The sequence below is a fragment of the Rhinopithecus bieti genome, unplaced genomic scaffold (assembly GCF_001698545.2).
Source record: "Rhinopithecus bieti isolate Rb0 unplaced genomic scaffold, ASM169854v2 scaffold_425, whole genome shotgun sequence".
Classification (NCBI taxonomy): domain Eukaryota; kingdom Metazoa; phylum Chordata; class Mammalia; order Primates; family Cercopithecidae; genus Rhinopithecus; species Rhinopithecus bieti.
The window spans coordinates 1522398-1549275 of record NW_016803361.1 but is presented as its reverse complement, the minus strand read 5'-3'; the positions used below and the strand labels follow the sequence as shown (position 1 = coordinate 1549275).

Below are 26878 nucleotides of genomic sequence, written 5' to 3'. Positions count from 1 at the left end.
GCTAGGATGGTCTCGATCTCCTGACCTCGTGATCCGCCCGTCTCGGCCTCCCAAAGTGCTGGGATTACAGGCTTGAGCCACCGCGCCCGGCCAATGCATTTCTTATAATAAAGAGCTTGCATCATTCTTCATTCATTCATCGATTCATCCATTCATCCATTCATTCATTCACGAAACATGTATTGAGCTTCTAGTATGCACCAGGCCCTGTGCTGGGGAACATGGACACAAAGTCGATAAGACAGGCTCTCAAGGTCAGAGCTAGTGAGGGAGATAGACATGTCAGGAGATCATCAGAAACTAATGCACACATGCAAGGGGAGCGATACGCACAGGAATCAGGGGGGCACATGAATGTGGTCTCACCCCCTCTGCAGAAGGTCTTAAAGTTTGCTCCAAGTACCAAAGGACAAGCTGGAGCTGGCCAGGCAAAAGGGCAAGGGGGCTGGGCTCACCAGACAGAGGAGGCAGTGTGAGCCTACTCTGGGCTCAGGTTTGTGCAGCTGCAAGCAGTGCTGCCAGGTAGATCACACGAGGCAGGAGGTGGTCAGAATGAAGCCAAAGAAGGCAGATCAGCGAGGGCCTCTGGGCCAGTGACACAACTTGGACATTATGCCCTAAGGGATGGGAGAGCCTCTGAAGGGACAAAGCCAAGGAAGGATAGGCATTCTTTTTCTTTTTGAAATTTTTTGTAGAGATAGGGTTGCCCAGGCTAGTCTTGAACTCCTGGACTCAAGTGATCCTCCCGCGTTGGCCTCCCAAAGTGCTGGGATTACAGACATGAGCCACTGCAGTCTGCCAAGGCATGCATTTTTTTTTTTTTTTTTGGAGACAATTTCACTTTGTTGCCTAGGCTGGAGTGTAGTGGCACGATCTTGGCTCACTCCAACCTCCACCTCCTGATTCAAGCAATTCTCATGCCTCAGCTTCCTGAGTAGCTTATATTACAAGTGCCTGTCACCACGCCTGGTTAATTTTTGTATTTCAGTAGAGACACGGTTTTCCCATGTTGCCCAGGCTGGTCTTGAACTCCTGAGCTCAGGTAATCCACCCGTCTCAGCCTCCTAAAGTGCTGGTATTACAGGTGTGAGCCACCGCGCTCGGCCTAAGGGAGGCTTTTTTTTTTTTTTTTTTTTTGAGACGGAGTCTCGCTCTGTCACCCAGGCTGGAGTGCAGTGGCGTGATCTTGGCTCACTGCAACCTCTGCCTCCCAGGTTCAAGCAATTCTCCTGCTTCAGCCTCCCAAGTAGCTGGGACTACCGGTGCATGCCACCAATCCCGGCTAATTTTTGTACTTTTAGTAGAGATGGGGTTTCACCATGTTGGCCAGGCTGGTCTTGAACTCCTGACCTCAAATGATACGTAAGGCAGGCATTTTTGATTGTGCACTCTGGAATCCATGTGGAGAGTGGGTTTAAGGAGTCTTGACTGAGGCAGGAAGATCAGTTGGAAGGCTGCTGCATTAGAAGAGGTATGAAGGCCGGGTGCAGTGGCTCAAGCCTGTAATCCCAGCACTTTGGGAGGCCGAGGCGGGCGGATCACGAGGTCAGGAGATCGAGACCATCCTGGCTAACACGGTGAAACCCCGTCTCTACTAAAAGTACAAAAAACTAGCCAGGCGAGGTGGCGGGCGCCTGTAGTCCCAGCTACTCGGGAGGCTGAGGCAGGAGAATGGCGTGAACCCCGGAGGCGGAGCTTGCAGTGAGCTGAGATCCGGCCAGTGCACTCCAGCTTGGGCGACAGAGCGAGACTCCGTCTCAAAAAAAAAAAAATAAATAAAAAAGAGGTATGAAAAAACAGGGGCCTGGATTCAGATTTTACTGTGTCTATCACGCAGCGGGCAGAGTTTTAGTGGGGATAGAGATGACAGGATGGATTTGAGAGGTCACTGAGTCACACATTTAGACTTTCCATTTTTCACACTGGAATCAAAGTCTTATGCATAGAGTTTTGCACACACTTCGGCTTGGTTCTCTATGATAAAGTCCTTGTTGTGGAATTTCTAGGTCAAAGAGTAGGGATATTTTTAAGGTTCTTGTTACCTTTTGCCAAATTGCTTTCCAGAAAGACTATCAATTTTCACTTCCACCAGCAGTGCATAAGAGTACTTGTTAGACCCTTAGGGATGAAGCCCTGCCAGAGATCGAATCCTCTGTTTGGCCCCAAACACAATGACTGGGAATAGGTTTCCAGACTACACAAATGGCACATCAGGCTGCAAGGTAAGTTGCTTTGGAGCTGGCCTAGGGCCAGGGAAGGGGCACTCTCTCCCCACTCTGACCATCTTCCTTGCTGCTGCCAGGAACCTTGTTAATAGTGATTATGTCACTCCCCTGCTCAAAAACTTTCTATAGCTCCCCACTATCTAAAAATAAAAGCCAAACACCTTAGCATGGAAATCAAGTCTTTCCAAAAATATGATCTTCAGTCCACAGTCCCATATTCCCATAAACTTATGTATTCATTCAACAAATATTTGAGGACCCACTATTTACCTGCACAAAACAAAGTCCTTGCTGTCCTGCAGTTTACATTCTATCAGGAGAGACAATGCACAAGGCCATCTAGAGTGTGTCAGGTATTTATGTCATCCCCAAGTTAAGCAGAAAAATACAGTGATGAGAATTGAGAATGGTGGACCAGGGAAGGCCTCTAACAAGGAGATAGGTGCAGAGGTCAGATGGAGGAGAAGTGAGCTGCACAGACAGCTGGGGCTTGTTTTCTCACTCGCTTCCACTATGCTCAGCCCACACCTGAGCCACCAGCCCTCCATGGGCTTCCAAGTCTCCATGCCTTTGCTATTGGTTTTCTCTCCTGAAGATACCCCATCTTTTGAAATTGAAAATGTCAGCACCCAGCTAGAATGTCACCTCTTCTGCGAAGCCCTCCTAATTCCTCAGCCACACTGCTCTCAGCACTTCGTTCCATTTTCCAGTCTGCCCAACTGCGAGCATATGGAGGCCCCAGGTAGTCTTTTAGCTCTCTATCTGCAGTGCCCAGCATACAACAAAAGAGATTCTCTGTTTTGGCATCTACAAATTGTCTAGGTTCCACATATGCCCTCTCCAGACTACACTGTGAGTTGCTAAAAGGCAGAAATTGCCTTATTTGGCCTCTGGTCCCCTAAGTTGGTGCAGCATAGTCTGGCACACAGATGTTTCCCAACGAAGGGGGCATGTGTGCAAGTTGCCAAAGAGTGTGGGCACATGACTAGTGGGGAGGCATATTCTTTCTCAGCACATGCAAGTGAAAATCCTCTCCATCTTCTGCAGTGAGGCTGTTAGTTACCTATCCAAAGCCAGTCTCCCCTTCTTCATGGCCACACAGCAGCCCAGACAGACGACATTTCCCAGCCTTACTTGCAGTCAGGGAAGCCATGTGACTATGCTGCACACATGCCATGGAGGACCAGGGCCTAGGGAATGTGGGCAGGCCTCCTCCACCCCTTCTTCCCCCTCCATTGGCTGGAGCCCAGACATAGCTGCAACCCAACTTCAACCATGCAAACAACAATGTCCTATGATGTGGCAGCAACTTCAAAAAAACAGGATCCTAGGTGACCACAAGGAGCCGAGCTGCCCCCCTCACCTTGTCTGTTCATGTGGAGGACATCAGGACCATTACGTGAGACAGAAAAACAAACTCCTCATTCTTTAAGCTACTGTATCATTAGGGCCCTTCAATGCAGCAGGACAGCTTTCCCCAAAGAAATGTACCTGCCTTCATAGGGTGAGCAGAGCATCAATGAGACATAAGTCATCATCGTTCTCAAAAACCTGTCTGGTGCCTCCAGGAGGAATGGTGAATCCTGTTCCCAGCCAACCCCTAAGATTTGGGAGTATCAGGAAGACGGGGCTAGATGAAGGAGGTGTGTAAGTCAGGGTTAAAAACTCTATGGGGGCCGGGCGCGGTGGCTCAAGCCTGTAATCCCAGCACTTTGGGAGGCCGAGACGGGCGGATCACGAGGTCAGGAGATCGAGATCATCCTGGCTAACATGGTGAAACCCAGTCTCTACTAAAAAATACGAAAACTAGCCAGGCGAGGTGGCGGGTGCCTGTAGTCCCAGCTACTCGGGAGACTGAGGCAGGAGAATGGCGTAAACCCGGGAGGCGGAGCTTGCAGTGAGCCTAGATGGCACCACTGCACTCCAGGCTGGGTGACAGAGCGAGACTCCGTCTCAAAAAAAAAAAAAACTCTATGGGGGACCGGGCGTGATGGCTCATGTCTGTAATCTCAGTGCTTTAGGAGGCTGAGGTGGGGTGGATTGCTTGAGTCCAAGAGTTCAAGACTAGCCTGGGCAACACAGTGAGACCCCCATCTCTATAAAACATACAAAAATTAGCCACGGATGGTGGCACATGCCTGTGGTCCCAGCTACTCTGGAGCCTAAAGTGGGAGAATTGCCTGAGCCTGGGAGGTAGAGGCTGCGGTGAACCGTAATCGCGCCACTGCACTTGAGCCTGGGTGAGAGAGCGAGGAACCCATAAGGAGCAGGGGCACTGTGATCAGGGTGGGAGGGCAGCCTCGGAGTCCACGGCAAGTTTAAAAGCCAGTCCTGCTGCTAAAGAAGGGCTAAGGAACACAAAACCAAATGCACACAAACGTTCATTCTAGTCCCTCTTACGGGTCTCCCCACACTCATCCTGCTGGCTGTCATGGAGGCAGAATTGCAGAAAATGATAAATGGGGAAGGGGCATCATCTCACTGGCTCCAGCTGCCACAGAAGCAGCAGGAGCCAGGGAAGTCGGGTCTTCAGCAGTCTCAGGAGGCTACAGAGACCAAGACCAACAGCCCTGCCTTAATTCTGGGTCTGCTACACCCTACACCACCTCAACTCTGAACTCGTGTCCACCAAGTTATACCCAAAGAAGGTACAAAGACAGAGGACAGATACTGCCCCCCTCCCCAGCCCCCAGGTGCCCAAATCATCTGCCCAACTATCCTGGCTCTACCAAGCTCAAGTTCCGGCCTGTCAGCTCTAGCCCACCTTCTACAACCATCGCTTCATGTTGATGCCACGTGCTGGGCTCAGTGCTAGCGAGGCAACAGTGGAGAAGACAGGCCTTGCAGAAAGGCCGCACAGACCAGGAGGAGTTGGGCTCTGGAGCCAAGCAGAAGAGGATTCTCATTCTGACCCCACCCCCAACTGGCCTGGTGACCCCATCTATAAGCTTTAGTTCTCCAGTCTGTACAATGCAGATGAATGATGCCACGTCACCAGGTGCTGGGAGAACACAACAGTCATGCCTGGAGCATGGAAGGCACTCCGCAAATGCCCATTTCCCTCTATTGCTCCCAGATAGCCGCCTTGTTGACTTGCCACAATTCATGAAATTCCCACCTTCAGGGTGAAGGCACTGTCTATAAAATGTCCCAGTGGGGTAAGATGTCACTTCCTGCAAAAGACAATTCAGTGTTCTGGGTGGCTGGCAGGCAGCATCCAGAGCATCTGGTTAAGGCTCTGATGTGAAAGCTCCCATTAGGTGCAGGCAGGGGTGGCTGTCAAGCAATATGGCTGCACAGGTCCGAAGGGGAAGGCATTATAAAGAAATACACTGTGTCAAGGATAATAAATCTCAAGGTCTAGAGATCTCCAGGTAGGCAGAGGAAAGAATGTTCAGGGATGCCTCAACAGAAGAGGAAAAGGAGAAAGCAGAAAAAGAAAGGAGTCAGGGAGATGAAAGCCTCTAAAGGTGACGCAGGCAGGCTTGGCCCTGCAGCTGTGGCCCTCCTCTGTGGCACTCAGTCATCACACCCTGGCTCCCTCCAGACCCCTCTTCCAAGCTGCTTTGTCTTATTCCTGGCACCAAATGGCTCCTACATGTCCATCCCCACCCTTACCTCCACTCACCAGCCAGGTACAATCTAAAGAGGAAGGAAGCTAAAAGCTCTGACTTGCTGTTTAGAGGGGGCTCTCAGAATCTTGCTCACAAAACATGCTGGAGGTCAAAAAGGAGGCGGAATGTGTTCAAGCAGCAAAATGACAAGATCAAGCATCTCTGGGGTTGCGTTTCCAGCCTGGTAACAAATTTGAGATGACCTGGGCAAGCCACACACCCTGTCTCTGATCTTCACCACTCTGTAAGACAAGTCACCCGATTCAAATCCCAAGAGCTATATAACAGGAAAACTTTACCAAAAGGAAACGAACTTCTCAGGCAGAGCCAGTGAGTGAGAGACACAAAGGAAGCACACTCGGGCTCATCTAAAGTTCACACGAACAGAGGCAGCTGCTCTCATAGGGCCACGGCGTGGGCAATGAGACAGGGCATAGGCACCTGCTCCACAGAGAGACAGGCCAAGGCAAGGACGGACTTTCTACTCGCTCAGTGCGTTCAAAAGCTAGCCTCGCCCAAAGAAAGTCTGGCTGAATGCCTGGCAAGGGTGCTAAGTGGAGCATCTCCACATTGGGTGGGCAGCTGGACACGACCTTCCAGGCTTTTCCAGCTCTGGTGCCTGCCACAACACTCTGGAGTTGAAGAGGTAATCTCGTCTGTGTCTTGCAGGGCTCAATTCCAATCACTGTCAGACACGCTCCTGCCACCTTCTGAGGTTTACAGAAGGGCTCCCATCTACATAAACTTGATGTTGTGGCAGGCACTCTGGGACCACCCCACACCTCTCTGTATCCGAAGCTAACCATATGGCCACAGAAAGTCAGTAAGGCAAAGAAAAAGTCAAAAGACAATCAGTCCAATGATGCAAACATCTGTAGTTCCAAGAAGCCCAAGGCCAGCTAGTTGGCAAAAGCAGCATGAAAGAGGTGTGTGCTATCCCTGAAGCCCATCCTAGTGCCAGCCTCCATGCCAGAGCCTGGCCAGGTGGGTGTGTGAACCACTCCAAAGGGGGCCAGGCACACACTGCTGCCCAGCTGTTGTTGGGGGAAATCTGGACCAAGCTCCATAGCTGGGGCTTCAGGGAGATCAGGGAACCGAAACACAGAGCTCCAGGATCTGGTGAGTCTGGAGACTGCTGCTCCAGCCTGCCTGAGAGCGGCCCTCCCAGCTTGATTTAGAAAAAGCCTCTACCAGGCTATGGCAGAAGGGCTTAACTTTTGCAGAGCCGGATCCCACTGGAGCCAGAGAGGTCATGGAAGGCCCTGCAGCGTGTGCCCCAGCTGACGTAAGAATCCCTGGGAATGAACCTCACCAACCCTGGAGGCTGGGCTCTCAGAGGCAACCCGTTCCCATGTCAGACTGCTCTCCTTTGGGAAAGGAGATCTCCCTTAGGGGGAACAGAAAAGTAACTTCCTGGAACTTCCACTCATGACTGCCAGGCATCCAAGCACCTAGAAGTGAACTCAAATGCCACTTCCTCAAGCGTGCCTTCCGCCAGCCAGGGAGCTGCCCACCTAGCAAAGTCTTGCCTTACCAACCATCATTTGCATTGAGTTCATCACCCCTACCTGTGGAATGCAAAGTGGGTCCCAGGTGAGAAGACAAACAAAACAAAACACTCCAGATTAAATAACAAGGTTAGCATAGAACTCAGCATCACGTAGGCACTCGTGCTAGGGAGGCGAGACAAGAGCTGCCAGGCCCTGGGCCTCAGTCTCTGGCCTGGCTTCCCCAGCAGATCTCCCTCCTCTCTCCCTCCTGCCCTCCTAGTGGTCCTCTCTCTTTATAGCACATTGTGGAAGAGATATCTGCTATGAGAAAAAGGTCACAGCAGACAGTCACCAGCTACAGCCCATGGAAGCCAGACTCTGAGCACTTGCTGGCCAGCTTAGCAGCTCCGGACAGTGTCCTGGACACGGTCTCTCTCTTTCTCCTAGAAAGGGAAAACACCTCCTCACCCCACGAGGGCAGAAACCAGGGTGGCCACTTGCTTCTTTCCCTTTCTCTCTCCAGTTGTACCCTTGCCCAGAGGAGGCATCTTTCTCTAATTCACCCAAAGGTGTTACACGGACCAGCAGGCAGCCCTGGCCAGGGGTGGGGACACGTGAGACAAACACGGTTCCCTCAGCCCCAGCCTCCAGGTGTCAGCGTAGGTGTCTCTTTTTCAGGGAAGGCTTCCTGACCCTCCACTCCAAAATAATTCATTTCTCCTAACCCATAATTCTCTCCCAGTACCCTGTTCTTACCTTTGTAGTATGTGTTACCTTTTGATTACCTGAGTATCATCTGTTTCCCCATTATTCTGTGGGACCTCGGAGCGAAGGACTGAGGGAAGGACCATATCTGTTTTGCTCAGCTGCACACCCAGGATCAAGCATGGGGAGGGGCATGGAGAAACTCAATGCACATCTGGGCTTTACGCAGACAGATGCTTCAGATTAGCCTTGAACCAGGAGGACCTCCAGGACCACAAAACACTTTCATTTCGACAAAGCCATTGGGTCAGCCACCCAGAGCCCCATGAGGGTTTGATCCAACTGAGACAAAGCAGGTAGGATGGGTGAGAAACAGTATCCACCGTCACTGACTACCAGCCAGGTGCCAGGCATTATCCCACATAACTACCACAGCTACATGATAGGGTAGGTACTACCACCATCTATGTCACAGATGAAGGAACTGAGACATTTAGAGGTTAAGGAATACTACCACAAAGCAGCAGAGCTGGGATTTAAACTTTGCCATGGTCTGAGCCAAACCTGTGATCTTAACCACTAAGCTACAAGGTCCCAGTTAGCAAACCAGTGGTGTTTAGTGCACCTGCCCCAAGCTCCAAGCCCCTGGGTCTTTTGATGCCCTATATAGTATGCACCATCCTCAGAGACCTCCAGTAAACACCTGCAGGGCTGTGGGAGACAGAATGACAGGACACATACAGTCTCTTGTTGGGAGACAGTTTCTTAGCCTTTTAAAGCACATACCCCCTTTTAATCAATATATAGGCTTCCCATATACACCCCCACCTAAAACTGCTGTGCCTCACTTGAGAATTACTGTAATATCAGGCAAGATTTTGTCCAAGTCCACTTTCTTCAATTGTTTACATTTAAAAAAATATATATATATATTTCCAAATCTAAAATGAGATTATGATCCTGAATATGCTTTTGAAATTTCACACTTGCCCCAATCCCCAGAGACTGTGATTCATTCTCCCTCTCTCTCCAATTGACAATCACCACTTATGGACAATAATAGCACACAAAACGTTTACCACAAAGAGCAGAAATGTTCCCCGTCAATACAGAATGTGTAGAACAGGCATCTTGGGCATGTCAAGCACGCTCAGGAGAGAATGGAATATGATCTAAGTGGAAAGATCATCAGAGAAAACTCAAGATTAGGCTATTATTTATTCTTCTGTAGCCCCTTATTTGAAAGGATAATGTCGATGAAGTGTTTTTTTTTTTTTTTTTGAGACGGAGTTTCGCTCTTGTTGCCCAGGCTGGAGTGCAGTGGCGCGATCTCCAGCTCACCGCAACCTCCGCCTCCTGGGTTCAAGCAATTCTCCTGCCTCAGCCTCCCGAGCATGCCACCACACCTGGCTAATTTTGTATTTTTAGTAGAGATGGGGTTTCTCCATGTTGGTCAGGCTGGTCTTGAACTCCCAGTCTCTGGTGATCCGCCCGCCTCGGCCTCCCAAAGTGCTGGGATTATAGGTGTCAGCCACTGCGCCCGGCTGATGAAGTTCTTAAAGCTTTATGGAAGACTATAAAATGGGATGCTGGTAAGGGGACTCCAAGCAAAGAGAAATACTACAACCTCTACCATCCAAAAGTTCTTTTTGTTGTTTGGGGTACAGAGAAAGGAGAATAAAGGATGGCTCTGAGAATGACACCATGAGGCTCCTTTGAGCACATGATTATTTCCAACAGGCAACTGGAGAAAAGGAGAACTTGAAGTTCAAGTGGACTCCGGAGATGCCTGGCCCGTGGCCCCCTCCTCCTCTAGTGGTTAGGAGAGTGCCCTGGGAGTGGGCACTCTCCCTGGGAGTCAGACTGATACAGGTTCTGGTCTGGTTCTGCCACTTACTCATTGATGATGTTGGGCAAATTACGCAACCTCTCTGGGCCTCTGTGTCCCTTGCTGTGAGAGGATGATCATACAACTTACTTCATCGAGTTACTACAAAGATTAAACGAGATAATACATGGAAAAGGTTTGGTACTACGTCTGGAAAACATTAAGAGAACATGGGAGGTACTTCTAAGTGGTAGCCTTATTGTGCTTATTTCTCTCCTTGTTTCCCAACAGAAATTCAGGCAGCTGGAAGGGCAGTCTGGCAACCCTCTCATTCTCATTTCCTATTTATTGTCACAAGTGACATAAACTCCCCAGTCAAGGACAAGAACAGCTGGGCAGGCCAGAGAGATGCACAGCTGCTGCACTTTAGAAAAAATAATGCTCCAAGGGGTCTGAGACCCCTTCCAACCCCTGTGATTGGAAACGAGCAGGCAGGAGAAGACAAAAGCTGGCTTGGGGTTGAAGAGAGCAGGCAGCTCTGCCAGAGGCTCCACGGAGGGAAAATGAACAGAAATAGCCAAACAGGCTGGAGGGCAAGGAAGACACACATAGAAGCCAGGCCTTCCTGGAGAAAGGAAGCTGCAGGTGAGCTGGAGGCAGCCTCAGATGGGTAGGCATGGCTCATACAGGAAAAGTGGGATGTGAACTGCAGAGGACAGCGGGCTGGGTCCTTGGGGAGGGGCAGCTAGGAAGAAGGAACCAGGCTGCCAGGCAGTCCTGGATGGAGTAAGGTCGGCACCAAAGAGGAAGGAAGCCACAGGTTCTCCCCCGTTGACCTCAGGTCCTCGCCTCAACCCTCCACTGGTTCCCCCAGCTCTGTGGGCCCCAGGAGGCAGACAGTACTCCAGTCTCTGCCCATCTACTGTTCCCATCCAGGTCCTCTTCCCTAGGCCAGCAGCAAAACAGGATGCAGGTTTCAGCATTCCCCACTTTCCTGGTATCTTTGAAACAAGCGCTCCAAGATTTTCTCTCTGGGAAACAGGCCAAGGAGGCTAACACCATTCTCAGAGCCGCCCCTCCAGTTCCACACTAGGAAGTAAATGTGGTGTGTCTGTCCCCACTCAACCACATCCCCTATGGCCTCTTTGCTTGCCCAGGAAGGAGAACACAGCCACCTCGCTCCTGCCTCAGCCCTGCTGCTGGTCTCCACACACACAGCACCACCAGGGATCTCAGAAGCCAGTGTGGGTGAAGGGATCCTAGGCCTACGCGGTCATTCCTAGACCCTCACACATGAGGCCTGGGCACTGCTGTTCTCTACTCACCCCCAGGGACAGGGAACACGGTTGGCAGCAGGGTCACCAGCCCGAGATGCCCAGGAGATGGGTTGTGGTGGAGCCAGTGTCCAGTCACATCCCAGGGCCAGAAAAGCAGTCTCCCTGATCCCACAGAGGGGCACCAGGCAGCTCCATGCCATGAGTGACCGTGGTCACAAGGCTGCCTGCATCCGCACGAGACTTTCCTGTGCACAGAGCCCTGTGACATGCACAACCTCAGCCTTTCCCCACACCTCAGCAAGGGGACTGGGCAGAGACTGTCCCCACGTTGAAGATGAGGGAGCTGAGGCGACTTGGCCACTGTCACGGCTGCTGAGGGGCAGAGCTGGTGGGCCCAGGACCCATTCTCCAGCAGCTCCTCCTCTACCGGGGACTTCCCTTCCTGCTGTAAATGTCCCCAGATCTCTCCACCCTCAGCCACCACCAGCAGGCTCTCCAGCGGCACTCCATTCCTCTGGCTGCCCATCTCTCTCCTTCCTCAAGCCAGGTTGTGCCAGGCCCCTCCCCAGTGCCCCTATCACTGGACCCTTGCTCTGCTTCAGCCAGACTGTTGCCAAAGTTCGGGACCTCCTTCTTGAAAGGATCGTCCATACCCTTGCACTTCCATTCCTGACCCTCCCCTGCTGCCTGGAGTGCCACCAGCTTCCCAGGTGGTCTCCCTGTCTTCTATCCTGCCCTACCTGTTTCCCAGCTTCCCCTGCCGTCCTTGGAGTCCAGCAGTGCCCTCCCAGGTGCCCTTGACTCTCCATGGTCACAGGTTCCCTGTGGCTCCTCACACCTCCACAGCCCTGCCCTGCAGTCAGCATCCAAGGTGCCATTCAGGCCCCACGTCCTACTGCCCTCCCTTCCCTGCACCCTGGCTTTGGTGCAGGTTGGTCCCCGCTTCCCCCAGCTGTCAAGGCGTGGCTCTCCAGTGTCCACAGAACAGCATCCCCTGACTGTCGGAGATGCGAGGAGATGGGTTTCTTTTTTTTATTTTGAGATGGAGTCACTCTGTCACCCAGGCTGGAGTGCAGCGGCACGATCTCGGCTGCAATCTCCGCCTCCCGGGTTCACACCATTCTCCTGCCTCAGCCTCCCGAGTAGCTGGGACTACAGGCGCCTGCCACCATGCCCGGCTAAGTTTTTATACTTTTAGTAGAGACGGAGTTTCACCGTGTTAGCCAGGATGGTCTAGATCTCCTGACCTCATGATCCGTCCGCCTCAGCCTCCCAAAGTGCTGAGATTACAGGCGTGAGCCACTGCGCCCGGCTGAGGAGATGGGTTTCTAATGCCTGCCCTACCCAAAGCCCTGAAAGGGGCAGCCTCCCAGTCAACGAGGTCCAGTCCCGCACTAGCTGCCCGTGACCCAGAGAAGCCATTCACGGAGGCACTGGTGTGTTCAACCATGGCACATGCTGACACGTAAGAGGAGAAGCCTGGGTCCTCTGTAAGAGAGGGGACAGGAGCAGATGCTCAGACAAAAGCAGAGAGGCCACACAGCTCCCCAAAGTCAGGGCTGCCTCCACTCCTGCCTGCCTTCCAGACCCAGCTCCCAAGAGGCCAGGCTGCCCTGCCAAAATCCTTCCAACAAAGCCCCTTTCTCCTGAGCGAACCTGGAGGGGCTCCCGCTGACACCAGGCTTGGGGAGCCCATGTCCCCTGCCGGTCTGACAGCCCCAGCTGGAAAAGCCATGTATTTGGCAATAGGCAGGCTCTGCTGAGGGTCACTTCTTTCACTGTCTCCTTATGTGGCTATTAAATGTTCCACATAAACCCAGTTTCCTCCCTGGGACCAGAGCTCCTCATCAAAGCCTCAAGGAGCACCCGGCTTTGTGCTGTCAAAGTTCCCCTGTTCGGAGCTGCCTCTGATCTGCACGGTATCAGGAGTGGCTCCTGCCAGACCTGTTTCATCACGTGTGACCCCATCCCCTGGCTGGAGCTGAGCAGACTGAGGGTAGAGATGTGACACAGGTTGTGCCAAACAGACTCTCTCTCTCCCATGGGAATATGGACTTTGGACTGGGAGATCTCAGTACATGTGAGTGTGGCTGGGACCGTGTGGGCTCAGGAGGGGGAAGCCAGGCTGCAGAGAAGTGAAGGAAACTCAAAGAGAAGCAGAGCTGAGAGAGAAGGGAGAATCTAACAAGGTTTTTCTAATCCCTACTTAAGGCCAGGCAGCAACCCTGCCTATGGGGTCCTGAGTGTCCCCGAAGCCCTATCATAAAGCGCCCTTTTTGCTTAAGATGGATTCAGTTGGTTTGCTACTTGCAATCAAGGAGCTCTAACACAGCTGGGATCTCCCTTGTGCTTCTCTGCTTCTCCAGGAATACAAAGCTGGCGCTCTACAAATACTTGCTGAATGAAGAAAAACTGGCCCCACATTCTGGCTTTCCTATATCTGCCAAAGGCACCACTGTGCTCGACAAATACTCTTTCTATAAAATGTGTAATTCAGCCTCAGGCAACTTAAATTAAATGCTCTTTCCTTGCCTGAAATGCATTAAATCCTCATTTTCATCTCTTCTTTGGGGTAAACCAGTGCTAAAAAGAAAGGCAGGCAGGAGTAGACAGAAAAAGAAACAGCCCTTCCAACATGCAGGCCAGCAAGTCCAACTGCATCTGCAAACTGTGCCACTGCCTGGCTGCCCCAACTCCAGAAGACTCTGCCCTGAGATCTGTCCCTATGCCACACCCCCAGGCTACCCAAGATGCCCATCAATGTCTCCAAAGGTCACAGAGCTTGCAACCCTGCTTATGTGTTATTTATGCCAGATCCTACGCATGAGGCCAGACTCTCTGAAAGAAATCTCAGAGGATCAGCTTGCTCAGTGGTTTTCAAACTGTGTGCTCTGTAGGACCCCAGGACATACATGGAACCCTCTGGGGGGTCGTTCTCTCCAGCTTCAACCAGCACAGTACCCAGTTGGTTGTATATATCAAGCTACCTTGTAAGCTTACCCCAGAAAGGGTTCAAGTAGCTTTGAAGAACGGTACAAGGACGGGCGCGGTGGCTCACGCCTGTAATCCCAGCACTTTGGGAGGCCGAGGCAGGCGGATCACGAGGTCACGAGATCAAGACCATCCTGGTTAACACGGTGAAACCCCGTCTCTACTAAAAATACAAACAACAACACAAAAAAAATTAGCCGGGCGTGATGGCGGGCGCCTGTAGTCCCAGCTACTCGGGAGGCTGAGGCGGGAGAATGGTGTGAACCCAGGAAGCAGAGGTTGCAGTGAGTCAAGACCATACCACTACACTCCAGCCTGGGCAACAGGGTGAGACTGTCTCAAAAAAAAAAAAAAAAAAAAAAAACAGAAAAAAGGAAAATGGTACAAAATTCCCCTCCCAGACCAACTCCTTCATCACTCAGATGAGGAACTAGAGATTCATGGGCTTACACAGAGAGGGCAATGAAGATAAGACGACCTTGCCCTGGTTCCTCGGGACTCCTGACCACACCCCCACTGGATGAGTGCTGAATCTGAGGTGACCCTGCCTGCATCAGCGGAAGGGCGATGCTAACCGGCCTGAACAACGTGGAGTTGTCCTGATGCTAGTCCTCCGCTATATATAGTTTCTCCCCTGAAATGACCTCATGCAGCAGCAAAGGTTTGTGGTGTGGCAAAACCTGCTGTGTCCCCAACAACTCTAGGGGAGGAGAACTGCTTCAGAAACTGGGTGGTAAATGGAAAAGAGAGGAATTTTGGGGATGGGGAGGTGTGAGGGTGGCAGGTGGGGAACCAGCTTTTGAGACAACTCAGGAGAAATTCTTCCTCTGAGCCCCCGGGGCAGCAGTGGAGAACGGTAAACCTGAGACTCGCATGCAGTGGGTAATGAAAGAGTCCCAAGTCTGGTGTGGTAAAGCCACTGCTTCGTCCTAGGCTCCCGTCCTGCCTGCTCACAGATGTCGGGTACCTCTTCTCAAACAACAACATCCATCTGCACCCCTTGAGCAAGAACCAACAGTGGTTCCCTTTGACCTAACCGTCCCCATATACTATTCGATATCTTCCATAATCTTGGCGGACACAATAGATTTGATCTTAATGCCTTTAAAAAAAAAAAGGAAGAAAAGAAAAGAAAAGAAAAAGAGGCTGGGTGCAATGGCTCACACCTGTAATCCCAGCACTTTGGGAAGCCGAGGTGGGAGGAGTGTTTGAGGCCAGGAGTTTGAGACCAGCCTGGGCAACACGGCGAGACCCCATCTCTATAAAAAATACAGAAATTAGTCTGCACCTGTAGTCTTAGGTACTCAGGAGCTGGGGTGGGAGGATCACTTGAGTGTAGGAGTTCAAGGCTGCAGTGAGCCATAACAGCTCCACTGCACTCCAGCCTGGGCAACAGAATAAGACCGTATCTCTAAATAAAAAGAAACAGGCAGATAAACACCAAATGAGAATGGAGACTCTGTCTGGGCAGTAGGAGTACAAAGATTTTCTTCTTTGAGCTTTCTCATATCGTTCACATTTTTTACGTGAGCACACTTTACTTTTACAATAAAGAGGACTGTACTGCTTGCTTCTCTCCAACTTGCACCACTTCCTCAAATCACTAATCCTTCTACAAAGTATGTCCACTCATTCCCAATGTCTTATCCCAATCCCCCAAGGAGCAACTTGAGTACCACCACCACCCTCAGAAATCTTCCCATCCGTAACTCGAGTTCGCAGGGACCTCTCTCATCCCAACTCTTTTTAAAAGGGTCTACACGTTGCCTTTGTCTCAACGTGTCTACACTGTATGACTTAGCACTTGTCTACATGTTATCTTGTTTGAAGTGGTATTACACCTTTATTTGTCTTTGCTTCCTCTCCCAAGTAGACCATAAGCCATCTGGATGATGAGATACACTTGTATCATATGTGCACACACATTTGCAGGAATGAGGCAGGGTGGAATTTTAGAAAGGGCACAGGAAAGGGAGTCAGATTTCCTGGATCGGATACCAGCACCACCTCTGTGCAGAGCAGACCACAGACAGTGGCTTGACCCCTCTGGACCAGTCCCAAGTTCTTCCAGCTGAATTCCCCAGCAATACCAATTCCCTTCCCCCAAAAGGTAAGGAAGGATTCTGTGCAAGCCTGCCAACCTCACGAGTTTTGAAAAAGAGATAATCTCTAGAATTGAGGCCCCAGGTACAGCCTACAAAAGGGGTCCCCATCCATCCCTACCCAAAAACTAGCACCAGAGAGTGGGCCAGACACATGAAGGACAGGGCCTTTGGGTAGAAGTCTCTCCTTGTACACTTGCTCTGGGCTATGGCCCATCACAGACAAATGCCCAAGGAATGGTACTGTCAAAAGCAGCGGGCTGAACACTTCTGTCCAGGGTTGTAGAAAAAGTGCTTGGTGCTCAGTGATGGATCAGACATCTAGGCCCTGAATATTCCATGGGACCTGTGTCAGAGCAGGACACAGCTAGGCTCAGCTGCAAAATAGGAGGGGTCAGCTGCAGATTAAAGGCCCAGGGTCTTTTGCCTACTGACCCCGAAGACTGGCCCATCCTGCCCCTAGGAAGAGAGCACAAATAACAGTGCATACAGTATGTGGGTTTCTAAGAAATGCCATTCAGGCCTTATAAAAAGTCATCATAGCAATAAGTTATGGCCAAATAAGGCCTCCTGTCTCCTCAGTAGCCAGACGTGGACCAGGCAACAGTAAGACTATCACACTGAGCCAGACCTAAATGAGCTCTTGGCTCTGTGGATCTGATATGAGAGTAGAGGGGAAAAGGGCAAAGAGGAAACAGAGGAGTTAGCCTGGGGTGTAAATACACAGTGCAAAGCACTGTTGTCCCCCAAGGAACTGCCTCCTCAGCTCCCCTGGACCCTTGGCTCTGTGTGTTATGGATCTGCTGCCTCAACCAGGGGCCAGGGGTGGGGGCATGTGGAAATAGGTTTGGAAAAAATAAAAACCACTCCAGTATTATTCAGTCCATCACTCTGAACTCCTTGAGGAGATGAACTGACTCTCCATGCTGCGTTCCCCTCCCCTAACACAGTGCCTGGGATAAGGCCAATGTAGTAAATATTGAGAGGCAGTTTCTCATAGTGGCTAAGGTGTAAGCCCCCAGGATACAACTCCCAGGATTCAAATAGCAGCCCCTCCACTGTCATGAGCAAGTGTCTCGACACTCCCCCACAGCCTCAGTTTCCTCATTTGTAAAATGGACATAAATGAGGCCTGCCCTTACGGAGTAGATGTGAAAACTGTAAACAGTGATGTCAAGAATCCAGTAGAGTGCCCACCACACACATGGTAGGAGATTAATAAATGATACTGATTTCAGTGATGGCAATTCCTGGAGCTGCTGTGAAGGCTCGGGAAATGAAATGCTCATCCATGTGACAGTCTATTTTGGGGGAACAGAGCGCTTTCACTAAGTTAAAAAAAAAAAAATCAATGCTATGTGTAGTATCCCATGTAACAGAGGACAGTGTGGTCTGTGTCCCAGACACTGTGTGGGGGGTGAGATGAGGGGGAAGGACGGACAAATCCATGAAGGTTGTCACAAAGTGTACTTTCTGGCACATTCGGATATATAGTGCAAGAACTAGCAGAAGTAGTCTATTTGCTAATCATGAGTGGCAGTGACATCAGTAAACCAGCAATACCTGTTTAGGGCCCAGGGAGTCCTCTGTTGAAGTTGACAGTGAGGTGGGTATTGCATGGAAGGAACCTGAGACTGATACCCCAAATATTTCATTCTTACTCTCTGTCCCCCAACCCCCGTACACACAGTTAACGTCACTGAACCTCTCCCCTAAAGGAGAATCTCTACCTCAGTGGACTATCAGGAGGATTAGATGAGATGTGTGTGAGTACCTACTACAGTGCCTGCTGCACAGTCAGTGTGCAATCAGTAGCAGTATACAAGAAATCAAACAGTAATTTTGAATCTAGGCATGCGGGGATGCTCATCAAGTGTGAAAGAGGCTCTGATGTGGATGTTTATCAGCAGCGTCTTGGAAGTTCACAGAGGAGGTATCTGCGGCTCACAATGTGTATCAGAGAAATGCACAAAGCTCCAGGAAGGAAGCCCTGGGGACTCAGAGATGTTCTGCCAAGCTGAAGATGGGCCACTGCAAACAGAGGGCACTCACAGCCTTGACCTACTGGCAAGAAATGTTTCCATCTATGTGGAGATAGCCTAGAAAAGTAGTCTCTGGTTGTTGCTGAGATCAGCAAGAGTTGTATGTAGGGTGTGTTGCAAATGATTTGTTACTAATGAGAGTTGATTCAAGCTGGATTCAAGGCTATCTCTATGATAACCACACTATCTTGCAACTTGCTTCGGATTTGCCTTTCTGACTGAATGGTTCGAACAGTAGATAACCCAGGACACAATGAAGAAGTCAGGTTTTGCATATGAACTTCACTGGCTATATATCTCAACGTGGGGGAAATATAAGGCTGGGGGCAGCTGTCTTTAACAGAGGATCAAGCATGGTGAGAATAGTAAAAATAATAACTAATGCTTACTGAGTAGGTAATATGTCCCAGGCACCATTCTCAAGACCTGATGTGCATTAACTCATCTAATTCTTATGACAACCCTATGGAGTAGACACTGTTATCTCCATTTCACAGATAAGAAAACTGAGGCCTCAAAATTCAAAATAACGTGCCCAAGGTTACATAGCTAATGAGTTGGAGGAGCTAGGATAATAAAATGTAAATTGGTACTAAATGAATAAAACATTTGTCATAATCACCTGTCACCAAAGGAAAACTATCTTATAGATGTTCTTTTTGACAGACCTCAGATTTTACAAATCAAAGGAAATTCATGGCTTGGCAAGGTGGCTCATGCCTGTAATCCCAACAATCTGGGAGGCTGAGGTGGGTGGACCACTTGAGGCCAGGAGTACGAGACCAGCCTGGACAACATGTTGAAACCCCATCTCTACTACAAACACAAAAAAATAAGCTGGGTGTGGTGGCACACACCTGTAATCCTAGCTACTTGGGAGGCTGAGGCACAAGAGTCACTTGAATCCAGGAGGCAGAGGTTGCAGTGAGCCGAGATCACACCACTGCACTCCAGCCTGAGCAACACAGTGAGCTCTGTCTCAAAGAAAAAAAAAAAAAAGGCCAGGCACAGACATGGTGGCTCACGCCTGTCATCCCAGCACTTTGGGAGGCCGAGGCGGGCAGATCACGAGGTCAGGAGTTCAAGACCAGCATGGCCAACATGGTGAAATCCCGTCTTTCCTAAAAATACAAAAAAATTAGCTGAGTGTGGTAGTGCGCACCTATAATCCCAGCTACTCAGGAGGCTGAGGCAGGAGAATCGCTTGAACCCAGGAGGCAGAAGTCGCAGTGAGCCAAGATCGTGCCATTGCACTCCAGCCTGGGCAACAGAACAAGACTCCGTTTCAGGGTGGGGGAAAAAAAAGGAAATTCATGGCCAGCCCTTGTGATTGCACTCTGACTCCAGGGGATGAGCCAGAAGGTGACCAGAACAGAAGGTGACCAGGGAGGACTAGGGAGGCTATACTTGCTCCTCCTAAAAGTTGGGGTGGAACAATGGTCAGTACAATACAAGTCATCAGCGGAACAATGTGCTTTGTGTTGTTCCCCATCTAAGCATCCCCTGTGCCGCGTGTGGGCACTGTACTGATCACATCACACACACGATCACATTTCATGCTTGACTACTCTAAGTGATGTACGCTTACCCCATTTTACAGATGCAGAAACTGAGGCTCTGCAAAGAAAGTGGAACCGCTTCCGTCTCCATGGCTTCTGCCGCTTATTCAGTCAATAACCTTGAGTATCTTTTTTTTTTTTTTTTTTTTTTTTTTTTTTTTTTTTTTGAGACGGAGGTCTTCGCTCCTGTCGCCCAGGGCTGGAGTGCAGTGGCCGGAATCTCAGCTTCACTGCAAGCTCCGCCTCCCGGGTTTACGCGCATTCTCCTGCCCTCAGCCTCCCGAGTAGCCGGACTACAGGCGCCCGCCACCTCGCCCGGCTAGTTTTTTGTAGTTTTTTAGTAGAGACGGGGTTATCACAGTGTTAGCCAGGATGGTCTCGATCTCCTGACCTCGTGATCCGCCCGTCTCGGCCTCCCAAAGTGCTGGGATTACAGGCTTGAGCCACCGCGCCCGGCCAACCTTGAGTATCTTAACATCCTCACCAAGTCTCAGTGTCCTCATCTATAAAATGGGAAAAATGAGTCCTGCCTTGCCTATCTAACAGGATGGCTGAGGAGATCAAATGATATATAATACTTGAGACAGCATTTTGAAAACCACAAAATGCTGAGCAAAGCAAGAGATCATTAATCTTATTAATGACAAAGAGTGACACCTGATTCTGCAAGCACTTTGCTAACATGACTCTCTGTGCCTCTTTTCCTTTGGGAATTTGGGAATAATTCAAAGTTTGCAGAGCGATGACACTCTTTTCTTCAAATCCCTGGCATCTGGGTGTTGGAAAGCGGAGGTTTGCTCTGGGAGAAGGAGGAGGAAACAATAATATTTGCATTCTACTTGTGTTTCTCTTTAGGAACACAATCTTGGCTGAGATTCTATTGCCTCCAGCACACCCAGCCCTCAAACAACATTCAACGCATATTTATTGAGCACCTACTATGTTCCAAGCACTTTGATCCAAGATGATGGACTCACATGACTTCTAGGTGTGGAGGTGGTAGTCTTGGGGTGGGGAAATTAGAGGAGGAAGGGACAGCAATGGCAAAGGAAGGCAGTGGCTATAGTCCTTGTGAGTTTTGCAGACTTCACAGCTGACCTACCAGCTTCTTTCCATGGGGGTGGGGTGGAAGCTGGTCAGGGCTCACAGCACAATGGAATGAGCTGTGAGCACTGGAATGAATCAACATCCTCAGGCTGAGTTTCAGCTCTGCATCATAACCACTGGCAATCCATTCACTTTCCTGGCCATCAGGTTTCCCATATGTAAAATAGGTAGGGATGTTCCCATAGGTAAAATAGGGAGAATCAAATAAGATGATGTTTGTGAAGGGATCCAGCAAGGGGGTGCCTAAAGGTGCTCAACAATAAACTCATTAAAAAACAAAACTAAACAAAAAAAAAAAGTTCTCTTCTTCCCATTCTCATGAGGATAAACTACACACTGGCCCAAAGCGTGGGCTCTGAGATCAACACCTGGGTTCCAGTCCTGGCTCTGCAGTTCACAAGCTGTGCGGCCTTAGGCAGCAGACATTACCCTTCTACGGCTCAGCTTCTTCATCTGTGAAAAGGTGATAATAGAATCCACCCATAGAGTGGTTGTGAGGATTAACCCAAATACTGCACGTGATGCTCCTAGTACATGGCAAACACCCTGCAAAGGTGAGCTGCTGCTAATTACATCTCTCTGAGCCTTTAAAAACAACAAAACTCCAAGTGCACAGGCTGGCAACTAAGATTCAGGCTACTTGGTTAGTGACCGGCTGCCCAGGCACCATTCACCCCTTGCCCCGGTCCCAAGCCTTCCAGAGGAAAAAGGTACAAACGAGGAGTCATCCCTGTCCCCTCAGTCTCCCTCCCCATACCTTGCTGAAGGTGCTCCAGCCTCTTTCCTGCCAGGTTCCTTATTTTTTTTCTCTTTTTTTTTGAGACGCAGTCTTGCTCTGTCGTCGGGCTGGAGTGCAGTGGTGTGATCTCGGCTCACTGCAACCTCCGTCTCTCAGGTTCAAGCGATTCTCCTGCCTCAGCCCCCTGAGTAGCTGGGATTACAGGCACGTGCCACCATGTCCGGCTAATTTTTTTTTGTATTTTTAGTAGAGACAGGGTTTCACCATGTTGATCAGGCTGGTCTCGAACTCCTGACCTCATGATCTGCCCAGCTCGTCCTCCCAAAGTGCTGGGATTACAGGCATGAGCCACTGTGCCCAGCCAATTTTTTTTTAAATAGAGGCAAGGTCTCACTATGCTGCCCAGGTTGGTCTTGAACTTCTGGCCTCAAGCAATCCTCCTGCCTTGGTCTCCCAAAGTGCTGGGATTATAGGTGTGGGCCACTATGCCCAGCCTCTATGCACAATTCTAACACACTCAGATGTCTGTTTTCCCAGAGATTTGGAGGGACTGCTCTTTGAACCCAGCATAAATGATCACTACATGATAAACCACTTCACACCCATTAGGATGGCTATTATAAAACCAAACCAAACCAAAGCAACAAACAGCAGAAAATAACAAGTGTTGGTGAAGATGTAGAGAAACAGGAACCCTCGCACCCTGTTGGTGAAAATATAAAATGGTGCAGCTGCTGAGGAAAGTGGTATGGGGGGTTATTCAAAAAATTAAAAATAGAATTACCATTTGATCCAGAAATTCTACCTCTGGGTATATACACAAAATAACTGAAAGCAGAGACTCAGAGAGCATTCACCTTTTGCTCCTGGTTTGCATACCCATGTTCACAGCAGCATTATTTACAATAGCCAAAAGGTGGAAGCAACCCAGGGATCCATCAATGGAGGAATGAATAAGCAAAATGTGGTATATACATATAATGGAATATTACTCAGCCTTAAAAAGGAAGGACATTCTGACACATGCTACACCATGGACACTTGACAACATTATGCTAAGTGAAACAAGCCAGCCACAAAAGGAGAAATACTACATGATTCCACTCATACGAGGTATCCAGAGTAGTCAAACTCTAAGACAGAGAGCAAAATATCAGTTGCCAGTGGCTGGGGGGAGGAAGAAATGGGTAGTGCTTAATGGGTAAAGAGTTTCAGTTGGGTAAAATGAAAAAGTTCTGGAGATGGGTACTGGTGATAGTTGTACAACAGTAAGTACAAAGAATGTACTCATGCTACAAAACTATAGACTGAAAAATTTGCTGTTACAAGTAAATTTTACGTCATATCTAGGTAACCACACTTAAAAAAAAAAAAAAAAAAGTAAAGAAAAAAAGAGAAGTGACTACTGTCTACCAGGCAGAAGGCAGAGCAATGATTGTAGGTGGAAACATGAACTCCCAAAGCACAACAGCTGGGAACCACGTAGTTTGGGGCCCACTGCCCTAGAGTCTCACAAGCCCTGTGGCCTCACACTATTATAAGCACAGTAACTGATCGGGTAGGACTGGCTCTTCCCACTCAGAGCCTTGAACAGGATTTAAGAGCCTTCCTGCAGCGCCAGTGTTGCTACATGGAACCTTGAGGCAAGGCAATCCCAGAATGGGCTCTCCCCCAGCAATTTCCCTCTGCCTACCACTAGTTCCCTCCCTCACCCCAGCTCTCCTCTTTGGAGGTAACACTTTTGAGAGAAAGAACCTTTTGTGGTCCCACTCTCACCAAGCAGGCACTCTGTACATACCGGTATGAACTCAACAACCCCTAGTCCCAAACTGGAGGTTCTTTCCGAGCTGTATGTTAATATTTTGTTCAGAAGCATATCATTCATTTCAGAAAGATTTCCATCCAAAAATAGTTTTTAAACATTTCTTTTATAGTTCTGCTCCTTAAAAGAGTAAGCTTCAATGAGTAAGTGGGAAAATCACTGGCTATGGCTTTTGTGTGTAAAATCCTGGTAGCTTGGAATAATAGAAACTTTCCAAGTTCACAAAATCTCTTTTTATCCAGGGTCTCGCTTTAATCTTACAACCTCTCTGAGAAGTGAGCAGGGTGGCAGTCACTCCATTGCACAAATGGGGAAACTGAGGCTCAAAGAGATCAAGCGGCTTGTCCAAAGTCACACAAACAACTAGGAAGGAACAGAGACCCAAGGCTTCATTTTCCACCAATGCCAGATGAAACTCTGGGTTGCGACCTCATATCTGAGCACACTGTATAGCCATGAAAGTAATTTTAAAACCACCATTAGCTTATCTTATCTCCACAACATCTCTCTGAAGTAAACTGGAAATATTATCTTTTTAAAATGGAGGATCAACTGAGCAAGAAACAAATGACCTGCTCAAGATTACCACTCAAGAAAGTGGCAGAGACTAGACCTCCTCTCTTTTGAATACACTTGACCTCGATCACTTCCCTATAATATCTTGACCTCCACACACTCACAACTTAAAGGAGCCCATGCAGTTTTTATGTAGGTTGCACCGTGTTTCTGTGAACTAGGCAGGGGATAGACATACCTTTGTTCTCTTTCTAATGGCTGGGCAAGAAAAAAGAGATTATAGAAATCTTTAGGTTCCTTTTCAGCTCTAAAATTCTATGATTCTAAAAATTCTCCAGCAAGTTGATGGGTAAGAGAGGTCTGGAATCCACATCACTGACCTCCTGCCTTGTAGTCTATTAGGCCACCCTATCCCTGCCCTGCGAGCTAAGGACTACAAACATCATGTGTGCCTGGGAGAGGGGGTCCACTCTGACATAGGTGCACACATAAAACGCCAAGAAAGTGCTACTGCCTCGTTAGGACCCCAATAGCAAGCTTCACTTTGCCCTCCTGCTTCAGCCCTGGTATCTGCCAGCAAGAGGCTCCCATACCACAGGAATCATATATATCCCAGGTATCTGATAACTTACCCACGCCTGGGGCAAGAGAGAAGCCAGTCCCAGAGAAAGAACACCACTCTGAGGTTGCAGTTTAAGTCCCTTCATTAAGATACCTGCCTTAACACCCATCTAAGGTAGGAGATCAATCAGATGTGTTCATTTATGCTTTTCTATAGACTTCACCAACTCTAGTTTTATCCAACAAATATTTACCAGGCACTGCTCTTGGTATCACAGAGTGAACAAATAAAAATCTCTGACCACATGGAGCAAGGGGAGACAGCCAATGTCAGAGGATGACACAGGCAATGGAGCAAAATAAAACAGGAAAAGGAGATAGATAATGCTGAGAGCAGGTGGTAGAGGGAAGGGGATCATTTTAAATGAAATGGCCTGGGAGGGTCTGACTCCTTAAATAGGAGACTGGGACAAGGAGAGAGAGGGACCCATTCAGATATCAGGGGGTTGAACAAGGCAATGGAGAGCATGAGATGGCTTAAGAAAGGTAAGCAGGTGAAAATCATATCATATCTTGCAGACCAACATAAGGACTCTTGAATGAGATGGGGTGTCATAAGAAGGCTTGAGCACTGTAATCCCAGCACTTCGGGAGGCCAAGACGGGTGGATCACAAGGTCAGGAGATCGAGACCATCCTGGCTAACACGGTGAAACCCCGTCTCTACTAAAAAATACAAAAAAAAAAAAAAAAAAAAGAAGGCTTGAGCAAAGGAGTAATAAAATCTGACTTACAGTTTAGAGCTTCATGCTCGAAACTGCTGGGATGGAAATAGTCTGTCAGGAGACAAGGGAGGAAGCAGGAAGGTCAGTTCATAGGCCAGTGGTAGCTTAGACCAGGGTGAAAGTGGTGGAGATGGTCAGAGTCAGGTTCAGGACATATTTAAGGCAAAGCCAATAGGCTTTATTGATTAAATGGATGTGAGGTGTGAGCGAAAGGGAGAAGTCAGGGACGACTAGAATTTTAGGGGCCTCAGCAACTGGAAGGATGAAATCATCATGAACTGGGATGGGAAAGACTTTGGGAGGTACAGGGATGGGATGGGGGTTCATTTTGTTGTGGACATGTTAAACTGAGAAGCCTTTTAGACAGCAAGTGTGGTGAGCAGGCAGTAGAATATCCAAGGCTGAAGCTGGAGAGAATGGGCTGAAATTATAAATGTGAGAGGAGTCACCAGCACATATAATACTACATAATTCTATGTATGATCATGTGTAATTTGCATGACTATGTGTTTACTGTCTGCCCCCTGCAAGACTGTAAGCTCCATGTGGCCAAGGACTATGTCTGTTCACAGCCAGCAGGGTGCTTGGCACTCAGTAAATATTTACTGAGCAAATGGAGAAGTTGCCCAATTACTCCCTCAAGAATAGCCACACAGCCCACACAAGAAGCAGACTCTCTCGCAACCACAGTGCCAAGCCCAACCAGCCCCAAACAGGGCCCTGGGTCTGTCCACCCCAAGCTTGAGATTCCAGAATGTAAGTGGATACGCCTGGCACATTACAGAGTCAGATATTTGGGTTTCAGCCCTGCCACATTCTCAAAGGGTGGAGCTGGGCAACAGACTTGCCTGTTCTACCACCTCTACCTCTCCCTGGAGTGGCTGGGGGAGAGGCTGCTTCACCCAATTCATGGGCAGAGATATTTATCTACCTAGTGTATATGTATGGGGTGGCAAGATCCCCCACCAAAGGAGTAAATCCCCAAGTATTCTCTGAAGCACACAAGAACCACCCAGCACCTGAAGGAGAGGAACACAGACCTACTGGGGATGCATTAAGAGTAACAATCCAAAAAAAATTTTTAAGGCTGGGTGCAGTGGCTCACACCAGTAATCCCAGCACTTTGGGAAGCCAAGGTAAGAAGATTACTTGAGGCCAGGAGTTTGAGACCAGCTTGGGCAACATAGCAAGACCCCATCTCTACAAAAAAATAAAAAGTTAGCTGGGCGTGGTGGTGCACACTTGTAGATCTAGCTACTGGGGAGACTGAGGGGAGAGAATCACTTGAGCTCAGCAGTTAAAGGCTGCAGGGAGCTATAACTGCACCACCATACTCCAGCCTGGGTGAGAGAACAAGACCCTATCTCTCAAATATATATATATATGAGTGACAATCACAAAATTTGATGAGACGAGAGGACATCTCCCTTCTTCCTAAGACAAGAATCCCTTACCAGAGAGTATTGTGTCTCTGCTTTACCTACCAAGTGACTAAGAAGACGAACTAAGGACAAAG

The 26878-nt window shown here is 49.2% G+C and overlaps 1 protein-coding gene across 2 annotated transcripts in view; it reads right to left on the bottom strand.

Moving 5' to 3' along the window:
- The window catches only part of UBTD1 (ubiquitin domain containing 1), a 63836-nt gene that overhangs the window by 33145 nt on the left and 3813 nt on the right, over positions 1 to 26878 (bottom strand). The window contains exon 1 of one of the 2 annotated variants that reach the window (XM_017880170.1): positions 14140 to 14207. The exons of the other annotated variant lie outside the window; for it this stretch is intronic. The gene's annotated coding sequence lies outside the window, so the exon portion shown is untranslated. Of the gene's footprint in view, positions 1 to 14139; positions 14208 to 26878 lie in introns of those variants that run through there. 2 annotated transcript variants of the gene reach the window in all.